The sequence below is a fragment of the Mandrillus leucophaeus genome, unplaced genomic scaffold (assembly GCF_000951045.1).
Source record: "Mandrillus leucophaeus isolate KB7577 unplaced genomic scaffold, Mleu.le_1.0 Scaffold649, whole genome shotgun sequence".
NCBI lineage: Eukaryota > Metazoa > Chordata > Mammalia > Primates > Cercopithecidae > Mandrillus > Mandrillus leucophaeus.
The window spans coordinates 176,154-191,316 of record NW_012107019.1 but is presented as its reverse complement, the minus strand read 5'-3'; positions in this window follow the sequence as shown (position 1 = coordinate 191,316).

Below are 15,163 nucleotides of genomic sequence, written 5' to 3'. Positions count from 1 at the left end.
GATATGAATGCTTATTTCAAATAAAGATTGATACATTTCATGATGATATCCTTCCTTTTAAATTTATATAGATCTAATAAACATTGCCAATAGTTTTTTTTTGTTTCTGCCCCTTAAACATTTCTCCTGGAAGTCCACCTCAAAGGTACATCAAGATGCAATTTTTTTGTTTATCTTCATAACTTCCTCCTCTTATTAACTTACATTATGAATCAAATTAAGTTTTATGTATGAGGCATTTACTATTCCAATGACTTAGCTAATGAAAACATTTAAAAATATGTATTAATTTACTTGGCCTGTTACTAAAGTGCTTAACATAACTAGATGGATCTATAGTAATATGTCTAAATTTTTTAATGGAAATAAGGGACTAACCATAATCCTTTTGAGTCAGCTTGGTGCTTAGAATTATTTTGTTAGGAAGGCTTGATGCTTTCCTCTTTCTCTTTAAATTTTTGTAGTCAAGCAACAGACTTGATCCAGCAGTGTCAAATTCCAAGCAAGTTATGATGAAATTCTTATTGTAGTTCAAGTACAAATGAGTAAGTGGTGTGACTTCAGTTTATTATCTTCTTGGTGACCTACTTTAGTATGTTTCTGTAGCAATTCATATTAGTTAAGAGACGTTTTCAATATGTTTGAAATAAGAAATAGCATTTTACTCTAAATACAAGAAATGACTGTACACAAATGCCAATCAGTGATTTGGGGCCTTTTAATATTTTTAACAGCAATCTTTTATTTATTTTATTTTATTTTTTTTTTTTTTGAGACGGAGTCTTGCTCTGTCACCAGGCTGGAGCAGTGGCACGATCTTGCCTCACTGCAACCTCCGCTCCTGGGTTCAAGCAGTTCTCCTGCCTCAGCCTCCCAAGTAGCTAGGACTACAGGTACACGCCACCACACCCAGCTAACTTTTGTATTTTTTTTTTTTTTTGAGACGGAGTCTCGCTGTGTCGCCCAGGCTGGAGTGCAGTGGCCGGATCTCAGCTCACTGCAAGCTCCGCCTTCCGGGTTCCCGCCATTCTCCTGCGTCAGCCTCCCGAGTAGCTGGGACTACAGGCGCCCGCCATCTCGCCCGGCTAGTTTTTTTGTATTTTTTTAGTAGAGACGGGGTTTCACCGTGTTAGCCAGGTTGGTCTCGATCTCCTGACCTCGTGATCTGCCCGTCTCGGCCTCCCAAAGTGCTGGGATTACAGGCTTGAGCCACCGCGCCCGGCCAACTTTTGTACTTTTAATAGAGACGAGGTTTCACCTTGTTGGCCAGGATGATCTCGATCTCCTGACCTCGTGATCTGCCCGCCTTGGCCTCCCAAAGTGCTGGGATTACAGGCGTGAGCCACTGCGCCTGGCCCAAATCTTTTATTTTTTAACAGCCTTAGTTATTTATAATTCAAATGCACTAAAATATCATCGCTGTCATGAACTTTGCTGTTTACAGGTTCTGTGTAATTCAGAATGCTTTGTACTTAGAAAATAATTTCTAGGTTTATCTTGTTTTGCAGTTTTCATGTTTTGACAATTGCCCACCATTTAGAACACTCAGTTTTTGATTATTTAATAGTAAAATTTAAACATATCTAATAATAATTTGCCTTAGTTTGATTAATAAATTATATCAAAAAATTTGGGGATAGAAAGAGGCTTTTTTTCCCCCTTGTATTATTTTTAAAACTTTTTAGATGAGCTGGACGAAACCTTAGTACATTGGAGCTGGAACTGTATTGAGTACAGCCCCACCTCTGAAGCCTTATATTCATGTCTTAAGTACTATTGATTGTTCTGTGAATTGTTGTTAGTTTCATATTTGACATTGTAGTAATCCACCTTGCATTTTAGTCTTTGCAAAAAGGATATTGCTAGGTATATTCTTCTTTCTGATTGAGTATTGAATTTACATTTTCACAATTTCATTCTTTGTCATTATAATCCAAAAACGATGTCCACATCGGTCTTGGAACTTCTCACTTCAAAAATGAAATACAGATTTAGCAATGTTGTACATAATGATGTCCAAGCATTTTTCCACCTGTTTACTGAGTTTTCCAACCGTTTACTATGTGTTGAGGTTGGTGGGTTTTCTTGCTGTTTTTCTGAGGTGAATGACTTGTAAAAGAGCCTCAGTAAGAAATTTCAACTGAAATCACAAAACCATAAAGTCCAGGAAACCACCAGAAGATGGATTTTTAGTGTTTTTGAAATCTTGTATTTCCTTTTGATATCACTTACTCATTTTAATTTTACGACTGCCAACTTGTTATGGTATTAACTATATGTATGTGTTTATATGTATGCATATAAGATATGTATATGTATATGAAGAATAAAGTTAAGATTTGGTCAAACTATATTTTCCCATTCAAGTACAAAAATGTTTTCAAGGCTGCAAAAAGTGTACAGTTGTTAAACAAGTTGTAAATAAAGACTTGTATAAAAATTCAGCTTAGATTTCTTTTTTCTGCTCTTAAACTGTGACAAATGTACTTCATAATTGGTGATATTCTTCCACTTTCCTTTGACACTTGCCATTGTGTCCTATCAATTTAAAGATTATGTCACTGGCTGGGAGCAGTGGCACATGCCTGTAATCCCAGCACTTTGGGAAGCCAAGGCAGGCAGATCACCTGAGGTCAAGAGTTCAAGACCAGCCTGGCCAACACAGTGAAACCCCATCTCTACGAAAAATACAAAAACTGGCCGGGTACAGTGGCTCATGCCTGTAATCCCAACGCTTTGGGAGGCCGAGGCTGGCGGACTACCTGAGGTCAGGAGTTCAAGACCAACCTGGCCAATGTGGTGAAACCCCGTCTCTACTAAAAATGCAAAAATTAGCCAGGCTTGGTGGCACACATCTGTAATCCCAGATACTCAGGAGGCTGAGGTAGGAGAATTGCTTAAGCCCAGGAGACAGAGGTTGCAGTGAGCCGAGATTGCTCGAGAGTGCCACTGCACTCCAGCCTAGGTAACAGAGCGAGACTCCATCTCAATAAATAAATAAATAAGCAAGTAAGTAAATAAATAATCCAAAAATTAGCTGGGCGTGGTGGCATGCACCTGTAGTCCCAACTACTTGGGAGGCTGAGGCAGAAGAATTGCTGAACCCAGGAGGCAGAGGTTGCAGTGAGCATAAGTCAGAAGTATTCTTTGGGTTTTTTCCAGTACTGGTGGTAGATTTCATGTTGATTTAGGCTGGTATTTTATGTTTGTAAGCTGATTAGCCTTTGAGGATAAAAATGAAACATGGCTGCTTCTCTCTAGAGCTAGCACATTGCCATGATTGATTTTGCCAGAGTATGGTATTCTTTGTGAAAACTTAATGTAACAATGTAAAGCATTGTTGGCACCCTATTTAGGCAATAAAGGCACTTTTCCTGCCTTCTTAGATCCTTACAATTTATCCTTTTCCCCCAGCTATCTCCTAATCATTGAAATCTGGCATCTTTGGTGTTATTTAAAATGGTAGTAGCAGAATGGAAGTTGATTATATTTACATTAAATATCAACTTGTTAGTTCCAAAGTGAAGTTAGCAGCAAAATAAAACTAGTATACATTTAGCCAAAATAGTACCCATTTTAATGTCAGAAAAATAAATACAAGTTTTCTTTCCTCATTTGCTTGGAGATACCCATATTAATTAAGCATTAAAGTTCACAATGGAAGTTTATGGTGATGCACAACTGTAGTCCCAGCTACTCAGCAGGAGGATCACTTGAGCCCAGGAGGTCGAGGGTGTAAGTAAGCCAAGATCATGCCACTGCACTCCAGCCTGGGCAACAGAGCAAAACCATGTAAAAATAAGTGTTCCCCAGCCAAAGGCCTGCCAGGTTTGCCTTAAATATATTTTTGCTACTGTTCTGATTATCTATTGCTGTATCACAAACCACTCCAAAACCTAGGGTCTTCAAACAACCTATTATCCCTCCTGAGTCTGGAGACCAGCTCAGGCTCTGCTGTTCTCAGATGTGATCTCCCATTTGGGTGTGGTTAGGTTAGATGACATGTGAGGCCAGAGTCATCTGAAAACTTGCTCTCCCACATGCCTGGCACCCAGGCTGATATGGATGGCACCTCCAAGGCTCATTGGAGATTTCCACACAGCTCATGCTAGGACTTGTTTAGATTTTCTCACAAAATGACTAGGTGAGTTATTCCACGCAGCCAACTTTCCCTGGAGCAAGAGTCCTAAGAGACCCAGGTGAATGCTTTGCAGCTTCTTATACCCAGCCTTGGAAACCACATGGCATCACGTCTCTTATTTGTCAAAACTGTCATGGACAAGACCAGGTCCATGGGGTGACAGAACACACTGCAATTCTCAGTGGTAGGATGACCAGGTTACACAGCTGCCACTCTGGACTCGAAGGAAAATGTCTGTTATGAGGACCATACTTCTGAAGTAAACTCTTTCCCCATTTTCTGATTTCTATGCCAAGCATGTTCACGGTACGCAACAGTCAGGTACATGACTTCAGTGTGAACAAAACCTGAGGTAGAAACTGAATTTGTTCACACTGAAATCTGGTAGGTTCGAAGCCACAACTAACACTCATACTTCTTTTGGTAGGTATCTAACTGCACGTAACATAAGCTATAAAAAAGTTATATATATAATGTCGGCCGGGCACAGTGGCTCGTGCCTGTAATCCTAGCACTTTGAGAGGCCGAGGCAGGTGGATCACAAGGTCAGGAGTTCGAGGCTAACCTGGCCAACATAGTGAAACCCTGTCTCTACTAAAAATACAAAACTTAGCTGGGTGTGGTGGCATGCACCTGTAGTCCCAGCTACTTGGGAGGCTGAGGTGGGAGAACCACTTGAAACCAGGAGGCGGAGGTTGCAGTGAGCCGAGACTACGCCATTGAACCCCAGCTTGGGTGAGCGTGAGACTCAGTCTCAAAAAAAAAAAAAAAAGTTACATATAAAATATTAAGTACCCTGGTGCCTAATTTGAGGGACTTTATTTATTCATAAGACAGGGTCTCATTCTGTCACCCAAGCTAGAGTGCAGTGACACAAACACTGCTCACTGTAACTTCAAACTCTTGGGCCCAAGCAATCCTCCTGCCAGCTTATTTATTTATTTATTTATTTATTTATTTATTTATTTTCCAAGACAGAGTCTTGCTCTGTTGCCCAGGCTGTAGTGCAGTGGTGTGATCTCGGCTCACTGCAAGCTCCACCTCGTGGGTTCACACCATTCTCCTGCCTCAGCCTCCCAAGTAGCTGGGAATACTGGTGCCTGCCACCACGCCCAACTAATTTTTTTGTATTTTTAGTAGAGACAGGTTTCACCATGTTAGCCAGGATGGTCTCGATCTCCTGACCTCATGATCCGCCCACCTCTGGGATTACAGGCCTGAGTCACTGTGTGGCCCACCCCCCCGCCTTTTTTTTTTTTTTTTTTTTTTTTTGAGACAGGATCTCATTCTGTTGCCCAGGCTGGAGTGCAGTGGCATGATCTTGGCTCACTGCAACCTCCACCTCCCAGGTTCAAGAGCTTCTCCTGCCTCAGCCTCCCAAATAGCTGGGATTACAGGCATGTGCCACCACTCCCGGCTAATGTTTGTATTTTTAGTAGAGATGGGGTCTCCCCATGTTGCCCAGGCTGGTCTCAAAACTCTTAAACTCAAGGGATCTGCCTGCCTCAACTTTCCAAAGTCCTGGGATTACAGATGAGCCACCGCACCCAGCTTGGGGGACTATATTTTAAGGATATTGTCCAAAATATGGATACACATGTGTGTGTGGTGATGAACTGTTCATACTCCCAGTTAAGGTTTGCTCAGGCCCCTTTGTCATTCCTCTAGTCCCTCCAAGCTCCCACATACTCACCCCCATTTCTCGACAATGATTTATCTGCTTTCTGTCACTAGATTATTTGGCATAGTCTATAATGTTATGTAAATGGAATCATATAGCACGTACTCATTTTGTCTGAGTTTTCTTTTACTCAACATAATTATTTTGAAATTTATCCATGCGAGCAGCCAGGCGTGGTGGCTCACGCCTGTAATCCCAGCAATTTGGGAGGCCGAGGAGGGCGGATCACGAGGTCAGGAGATCGAGACCATCCTGGCTAACACGGTGAAACCCTGTCTCTACTAAAAATACAAAAAATTAGCCGGGCATGGTGTCGGGCACCTGTAGTCCCAGCTGCTCAGGAGGATGAGGCAGGAGAATGGTGAACCCGGGAGGCGGGGCTTGCAGTGAGCCGAGATCGCGCCACTGCACTCCAGCCTGAGCGGCAGAGCAAGACTCCGTCCCAAAAAAAAAAGAAAAAAGAAACGTATCCATGCCATATGCACCCATAGTTCATTTCTTTTAACTGCTGAGTAGGACCCATTATATGGGTACTACTATGAATGCACAACCTATGCATTTGCCTGCGGTAGACATTTGAGTTGTTTCCAGTTTGGGGGCTGTTACAAATAAGTCACTTTAAATGTTTGTTTACAAGCATTCCTGTGAACATTTGCTTTCATTTCTCTTGGGTAAACACCTAGGAGTGGAATAGGTAGGTCATATGCTTAATTTTTTATTTTTTATTTTTTATTTATTTATTTATTTTGAGACGGAGTCTCACTCTGTCCCCAGGCTGAAGTGCAGTGGTGCGATCTCGGCTCATTGTAACCTCTGCCTCCAGGGTTCAAGTGATTCTCCTGCCTCAGCCTCCCAAATAGCTGGGATTACAGGCATGTGCCACCAAGCCCAGCTAATTTTTGTATTTTCAGTAGAGAAGGGGTTTCACCATGTTAGCCAGAATGGTCTTGATCTCCTGATCTCATGATACACCCGCCTCAGCCTCCCAAAATTCTGGGATTACAGGCCTCAGCCACTGTGCCCAGCCTGTGCTTAACTATGTCACCCAGGCTGGAGTGTAGTGGTGAGATCTTGGCTCACTGCAACCTCCCCTTCCTGGGTTCAAGCGATTCTCCTGCCTCAGCCTCCTGAATAGCTGGGATAACAGGAGGCCGCTACCACACCTGGCTAAGTTATAATTTTTTAGTAGAGACAGAGTTTTACTATGTTGGCCAGGCTGGTCTCAAACTCCTGACTTCAGGTAATCCATGCACCTTGGCCTCCTGAAGTGCTGGGATTACAGGCATGAGCCACCACATCGGCCATTTTTAACAAACTGCCAAACTATATTATGAACTGGTTGTATATTTTACATTCCCAACAGCAGTGTAGGAGACTTTCAGCTCCCTCACATCCTTGCCGATACTTGGGTCCATCTGTTTTATTCTAGTCATTCCAGCAGGTGTGAACTGGTATTACTGTGGTTTTGATTTGGTCAGTCTGTTTCATTTTGGCCACTCTAATGGCATATAATGATATCTTGTGGTATTAATGTTCATCCCTCTTGATGAACATTTCATGTTCTTACTTGCCATACATATGTATTTTGATGGAATTATTGTTCAAATTGTTTCCCATTTTTATTGGGTTTATTTTTCTATTATTGATTTTGAAAGTTCTGTATGTATTCTAGATGAAAGTTCTTTATGGCTGGATGCGGTGGCTCATGCCTATAATCCTAGCACTTTTGGTGGCCGAGGTGGGCAGATCATGAGGTCAGGAGTTAGAGACCAGCCTGCCCAACATGGTGAAACCCTGTCTCTACTAAAAATACAAAATCAGCTAGGCGTGGTGGCACATGCCTGTAATCCCAGCTACTCAGGAGACTGAGGCAGGAGAATTGCTTGAACCCAGGAGGTGGACATTACAGTGAGCTGAGATCACGGCATTGCACTCCAGCTCTGGGCGACAGAGCAACATTCCATCTCGGAAAAAAAAAAACAAAAAAAAACCCACCTTATTAGATAATTGATGTGCAGTATATTTTCTCCCAGTCTGTTGCTTGGCTGTCTATTTTCTTAGTAGTGTGTCTTTCAAAGTGCAGAATTTCTTAATTTTCGTCTTGGATCTAAGAAATCTTTTTCTAACCTAAGGTCACAAAGATTTCCTTTTTGTGTGTGTGTGCGCTTTTTTTTTTTTTTTAGAAGTTTCATAATGTTATATATTACATTTAGGTTTATTATCCATTTCGGCTTAATTTTGGTATATAGTGTAAAATACGAATTGAAGTTTCTTTGCTTTCTTTTTATTTTGTGTGTGGGTATATAAACTGTTCCAGCACCATTTGTTGAAAAGTGGAAATTTGTTCCACTGAACCGCATTGTACATGTTTGTTGGAAGTCAATTGAGTATAATGTGTAAGTCTATTTATTTCTGGATTCCTTTTTGGTTCCATTGATCTATATTTGTATCTTGACACCAGTAACACCCTACCTTGATTGTGGTAGCTTTACAAGAAATGTTGAACTCATATAGTGTGAGTCCTCCAATTTCTTTTCCTTTTCAAACTTGTTTTTGTTATTTGGATTCTTTGCCATATGAATTTTATAACCAGCTTATCAACTTGTATTTTTAAAAAGTTGAAAGTTTGGGCCGGTCGCAGTGTCTCACGCCTGTAATCCCAGCACTTTGGGAGGCTGTGGCGGGCAGATCACGAGGTCAAGAGATCGAGACCATCCAACATGGTGAAACCCTGTCTCTTCTAAAAACACAAAAATTAGCTGGGCGTGATGGTGGGCACCTGTACTCTCAGCTACTCAGGAGGCTGAGGCAGGAGAATCATTTGAACCCAGGAGGCAGAATTTTCAGTGAGCCAAGATTGTGCCACTGCACTCCAACCTGGGCTACAGAGCAAGACTCAGTCTCAAAACAAAACAGAACAAAACAAAACACCCTCTCAGTACTACCTTACCTAAATCTTGCAAATTTTTACATACTACGTTTTTCTTTTTATTCAGTTCAGAATATTTTCTTTTCTTTTTTCTTTCTTTTTAGACGGAGTTTTGCTCTGTCGCCCAGGCTGGAGTACAGTGGCACAATTTTAGCTCACTGCAACCTCCCGGGTTCAAGCAATTCTCCTGCCTCGGCCTCCCAAGTAGCTTGGTTTACAGGCGCCCACCACCATGTCTGGCTAATTTTTGTATTTTTAGTAGAGACAGGTTTTCACCATGTTGACCAGGCTGGTCTTGAACTCTTGGCCTCAGGTGATCTGCCCACCAAGGCCTTCCAAAGTACTGGGATTACAGGGGTGAGCCACTGCACCTGGCCCCATGCTACCCACTTTTAAGTGATCATATCTCACAAGAACTCACTGTCTACCTGGAGGACAGTACCAAGGGGGATGGTGCTAAACCATTCGCGAGAAATTCACCCCCAAGAGCCAATCACTTCCTTCTAAGCCCCACCTGTGAGACTGGGGATTACAATTCAGTATGAGATTTGGTCAAGGACACAGATCCAACTCACATCCGTGTGTTAGGCCATTTACCTTTAATACAATTGTTTGTATCGCCAGTTTAAATCTGCCATCTTGCTATTTGTTTTCTATTTGTTCTACCTGTTCATTGTTCCTTTTTTCTTTTTTTGCCTTCTTTTGGAATGATTGAGTATTTTTTAGTATTCCATTTTATCTCCTTTGTTGATATATTTGTGATAACTCTTTGTTGTGTTGTTTTAGTGGTTGCTTTACGGTTTATAGTTTACATGTTTAACTTACCACAGTTTGCTTTCAAGTGATATTGTACCCCTTCAAGTGTAGTGTAAGAGCCTCCAACAGTATATCTTCATTCTTCCTGCCCATGCTTTATGCTACTATATTTTGAATCTACAACTGTTATTTAAACCCATAATACACTTTTGTTTTGCTTTAAGCAGTCACTAATCTTTTAAAGAGGACTGCATAAGAATAAAAATATTATATTTTACAATATAGTTACCATTTCTGGTGCCCTTCTTTTGTGTAGATCCAGATTTCTGTTTCATATCATTTTCCTTCTGCTTGAAGGATGTCCCTTAACGTGTTTCGTACTGAAAGTCTACTAGTGATGAATTCCTTCAGCTTTTCTATAACTTGAAAAGTACTTTGCCACCATTTTTGAAACACATTTTCACTGGGGGTTTTCTTTCAGTTGTTTAAAGGGGTTGCTCTAGTTTCCTCCGCCTTGCATTTTTTCTATTTTTCGTTTTTTTTTTTTTTTTTTTTTTTTTTTTTTTTTTTTTTTTCAGACGGAGTCTCAACCTGTCGCCCAGGCTGGAGTGCAGTGGCGTGATCTTAGCTCACTGCAACCTCCTCCTGGGTTCAAGTGATTTTCCTGCCTCAGCCTCCCGAGTAGCTGAGATTACAGGCATGCGCCACCATGCCTGACTAATTTTGTATTTTTGGTAGAGACAGGGTTTTGCCATGTTGGCCAGGCTGGTTTCAAACCCCTGACCTCAGGAAATCCACCTGCCTTGGCCTCTCAAAATGCCGGGATTACAGGAGTGAGCCACCGCGCCCGGTCCTCTGTGTTTCTTGTCTATTGCTATGAAAGAAATTGCGGCCAGGCGCGGTGGCTCACTCCTGTCATCCCAGCACTTTGGGAGGCCGAGGCGGGTGGATCACGAGGTCAGGAGCCCAGGACCATCCTGGCCAACATGATGAAACCCCGTCTCTACTAAAAATACAAAATATTAGCCAGGTATGGTGGCGGGCGCCTGTAGTCCCAGCTACTTGGGAGGCTGAGGCAGGAGAATTGCTTTAACCCGGGAGGCGGAGGTTGCAGTGAGCCGATATCATGCCGCTGCACTCCAGCCTGGGGGACAGAGGGAGACTCCGTCTCAAAAAACACCACAACAGAAAAGAAATTAATCCCCAAGTTGACCACATAAAAGAACACACATTTATTGGCCTACAGTTTCTGTGGCTTGGGAATGCAGACGCTGCTCAGCTGGTCCCTCCAGCTCAAACTTTCTCACAAAGCTGCAATCCAGATGCCTGTCCTGGCTGTAGTCATCTCAAAACTAGACTAGGATCTTATTTTCTCAGGTGAATTCCTAGAAGGGACTCTCTTCCCATCGCTTCCCCCCTAGCAACTAGCATGGGGCTAGGGACAGATAATACTTGTCAGCTGCCACCCACTCCCAGACCCCTACCCTCCCCCATAGGTCGTAAGCCTTGGGGATCAGAATTCCCAACTCCTCAATGCGATCATTGCTGCTGAACCTCCGTCTCCTTTCAACTGAAGATGATCCATTAAAAATTGGAGCAGGAACCTGAAAACACATATACCCCATGACCCAGCCACTCCACTCCTACATATATGCCCAACAGAAAAGCACGCGTGTGTTCACTAAAGCTCATATATTAGCATGTTCACGGTAGCACTGTATATAAGGGTCAAAACTGGAGACCACTCACATATCCATTAAAGTAAAATGGATAAAGAGGTTGTGGCACATCCATAAAATAGAACGCTACTCAGCAGTGACAGCAAATGAACTGCTGTTACATACAACACTGGTAATTCTCGTAGATTAGTATTGAACAAAAGTCAGACACAAAAATGGATGCAGCATGGCCTATACATATAAAGTTCAAAAACGAGCAAAACATAATTACCCTTGGGGGAGTGCCTGGGAGGGGACACAAGGACAGCTTGGTCGGTGGGAATATTCTGTAATTTGGTGCAGAAGGTGTCATGAGAGTGTCTTGTTTGTGATCATTTGTGTAGCTGTTGACTTAAAATTTGTATTTTTCTATATATGTGTTATACTGTCATTAAAATATCACATAAGAATGAGGGAAGACTGGCTGGGCATGGTGGCTCACACCTGTAATCCCAGCACTTTTGGGAGGCCGAGGCAGGCGGATCACCTGAAGTCAGGAGTTTGAGACCAGCCTGGCCAACGTGGTGAAACCCCGTCTCTACTAAAAATACAAAATATTAGCCAGGCATGGTAACAGACGCCTGTAATCCCAGCTACTTGGGAGGCTGAGGCAGGAAGAAATACTTGAACCCCAGAGGCGGAAGTTGCAGTGAGCAGAGATCGTGCCATTGCACTATAGTGTGGGCAACAGAGGAAGATGCGGTCTCAAAAAAAAAAACACAAAAAACAAAAAACCAGAATGAGGGAAGACGTTAAATAGAATACGAGATGAGTTAAGCAAATTACCTTCACTCACACTCCCATACTCCTGCAAGGGTGTCTACAACTTTGGTACCAGGCATGTTCAACACAACTGCCAGAGTGTGCCTTGGTACAGCCTCTTTGAAAAAGGAACTTGGCAATATGTGTCAAAGCCTTAAAAAAATTTCACTAGCCCAAAGAAGTAATCCTACCTGCAGAAAGGTCTTGTATGCATAAAGGGGCATGCCACATTACATAGAGAAAAATAAAAAATAATCTCCATGTCCAGCAATAAATAGTTAAATAAAATTTGGAATGTTCCTCCAGATGGGATGTTGTATTTACAATAAATAACATGAGGATATGTCAAGTGAAAAGTAGGATGCAAAATTGTATATAAAATCTAATTATCACAATGTAAAAATATGTGTAGAAAAACCTCTCAGGACGAAATACACTTTTGATAAGGAAAAAACAAACAAACAAAAAAACAAAAACAAAAAGCCAGGTAGAATGGCTCACTCCTCTAATTCCAGCACTGTATTTATTTTTTTGAGACGGAGTTTCATTCTTGTTGCCCGGGCTGGAGTGCAGTGGCACCATCTCGGCTCACTGTGACCTCCGCCTCCTGGGTCCAAGCGATTCTCCTGCCGCAGCCTCCCAAGTAGCTGGGATTACAGGCACCCACCTCCATGTCCAGCTAATTTTGTATTTTTAGTATAGGTGGGGTTTCACCATGTTGGTCTGGCTGGTCTCTAACTCCTGACCTCAGGTGATCCACCCACCTCGGCTTCCCAACGTGCTGGCATTACAGGCGTGAGCCACTGTGCCAGGCCAGTCCCAGCACTTTAGGAGGCCAAGGTGGGAGATGTCTCGAGCCCAGGAGTTTGAGACCAGCCTGGGCAACATAGCAAAAACCCCATCTCTATAAAAAATTTAAAAACCAGGCATGATGGTGCATGCCTATAGTCTCAGCTACTGGGGAGGCTGAGGCAGGAGGATCACTTGAACCCAAGAGGCAGAGGCAGCAGTGAGCTGAGATCGCACCAGTGCACTCCAGCCTGAGCGACAGAGGGAGACCCTGCCAAAAAAAAAAGCTGGGCGAAGGGAAGATCTGCTTCAAGTTCACTTACATCACTGTTGGCACACTTCAGGTCCTTACCAACTACTGGCCAGATATGACAGTTTCCTGCCACATTGGCCTCTGCATAGTGCAGTTCACAATATGGCCATTTGTTTCCCTCAAAATGAGGGCTCCTAGAGACGTAAGGGCAGGAGCAGCGGGGCAAACATGGTGGAAGTCACAGTCTTGCAATCTCAGGGTGGCGTGCTATCACTGTCGCTATTTTTTTTTTTCTTTTTTGAGACAGAGTCTCACTCTGTCACCCAGACCGGAGTTCAAGGCATGATCATAACTCCTTGCAGCCTCAAACTCCTGGGGTCAAGTGATCCTCCCACATCAGCCTCCCAAGTAGTAGGGACTACAGGTCTGGCCACTTTTGCCATATTCTATTCATTAGAAGCTGGTCATGAAGTCAACCCACACTCGAGTGGAGGGGACTTTACACGGGTGTGAATTCCAAGAGGCTCCTTAGGGACCATCTGTGAGACTGCCCACTGCAGCTGCCAGTGAGAATCTGCTGTCATCTGTAGGTTTTTTTGTTTGTTTGTTTTGTTTTTTTGTGATGGAGTCTTACTCTGTTGCTCAGGCTGGAGTGCAATGGCGCGATCTCAGCTCACTGCAACCTCCACCTTCTGGGTTCAAGCAATTCTCCTGCCTCAGTCTCCCCAGTAGCTGGAATTACAGGCACCCACCAATATGCCTGGCTAATTTTTTTTTCTTTCCGAGATGGAGTTTCGCTCTTGTTGCCCAAGCTAGAGTGCAATGCGTGATCTTGGCTTACCGTATCCTCCACTTCCTGGGTTCAAGCGATTCTCCTGCCTCAACCTGCAGAGTAGCTGGGATTACGGGCATGCACCACCATGCCCGGCTAATTTTGTATTTTTAGTAGAGACGGGGTTTCTCCATGTTGGTCAGGCTGGTCTCGAACTCCTGACCTCCGGTGATCCACCCACCTCAGCCTCCCAAAGTGCTGGGATTACAGGCATGACCACTGCGCTCAGCCTAATTTTTGTGTTTTTAGTGGAGACGGGGTTTCACCATAATGGTCAGGCTGGTCTCAAACTCCTGACCTCCGGTGATCTACCCGCCTCGGCCTCCCAAAGTGCTGGGATTACAGGCATGAGCCACCGCCCAGCCAGGTTTGTTCTTCTATACCTAATGTGTCTTCTTTTTTGGTGGATTTTAAGATTTTCTCTTTATCACTGCTTTTGAGCAATTTGATTTTGATTTGTCATTTATTTTTTGAACATTTCTTGTGCTTGGGCTTCTTTGGGCTTTCTTTGTAGGTTTATAATTTTTCTCCACTTTGGAAAAACTGTAGCCATTATGTCTCCAAATATTATTTTCTATCCTTCTACTCCTCTCTGAGAACTCTAGTTACACAGATATTACTGAGCTAAGGGTGTCTGACAGCTCACGGATGCTCTGTGGATCTCTTTCCAATCTTTTCTCTCAGTTTCATTTTGGATAATTTCTATTAGTATCTTCAAATTCATGAATCTTTTTGTCTAGAATGTCTAATATGCTGCTAATGCCATCCCGTGTATTTTTGAATCTCTAGAGGTTAAATTTATTTTTGTATTGACATCTTCCATCTCTCTGCTTAACATGTGGAATATTTCTGCTAGCTTCTTGATCATAAGAACACAGTTACAACTGTCTTAGTGCCCATGTCTGTTGATTGTAATGTTTGTGTCAGTTCAGGGTTGGTTTTGAGAAAGAGAATTTTTTCCTCTTCATAATGAGTCAAATTTTCCTACTTCTATGTGTGCCTGGAAACTTTAAATTGGATGCCAGACATTGTGAACTTTATTTTACTGGGTGATGAATATCTTTCTATTTCTAAAATAATTATTGAACTTTTTAACAGGGTACAGTTAAGTTAATTGGAAGCAGATTGATCCCTTTGGGTCTTGCCCAACCATGTCTACATTTGGGATAATTTCACCCCACAACTAAGGGAAGACCCTGTTGAGTACTCTACCTGATACCCTGTGAATTTTAAGATTTCTCACTGTAGGTGGTAAAAACTAAAAACAAGCAGTATTTTTGTTGTTGTTGTTGTTGTTGTTGT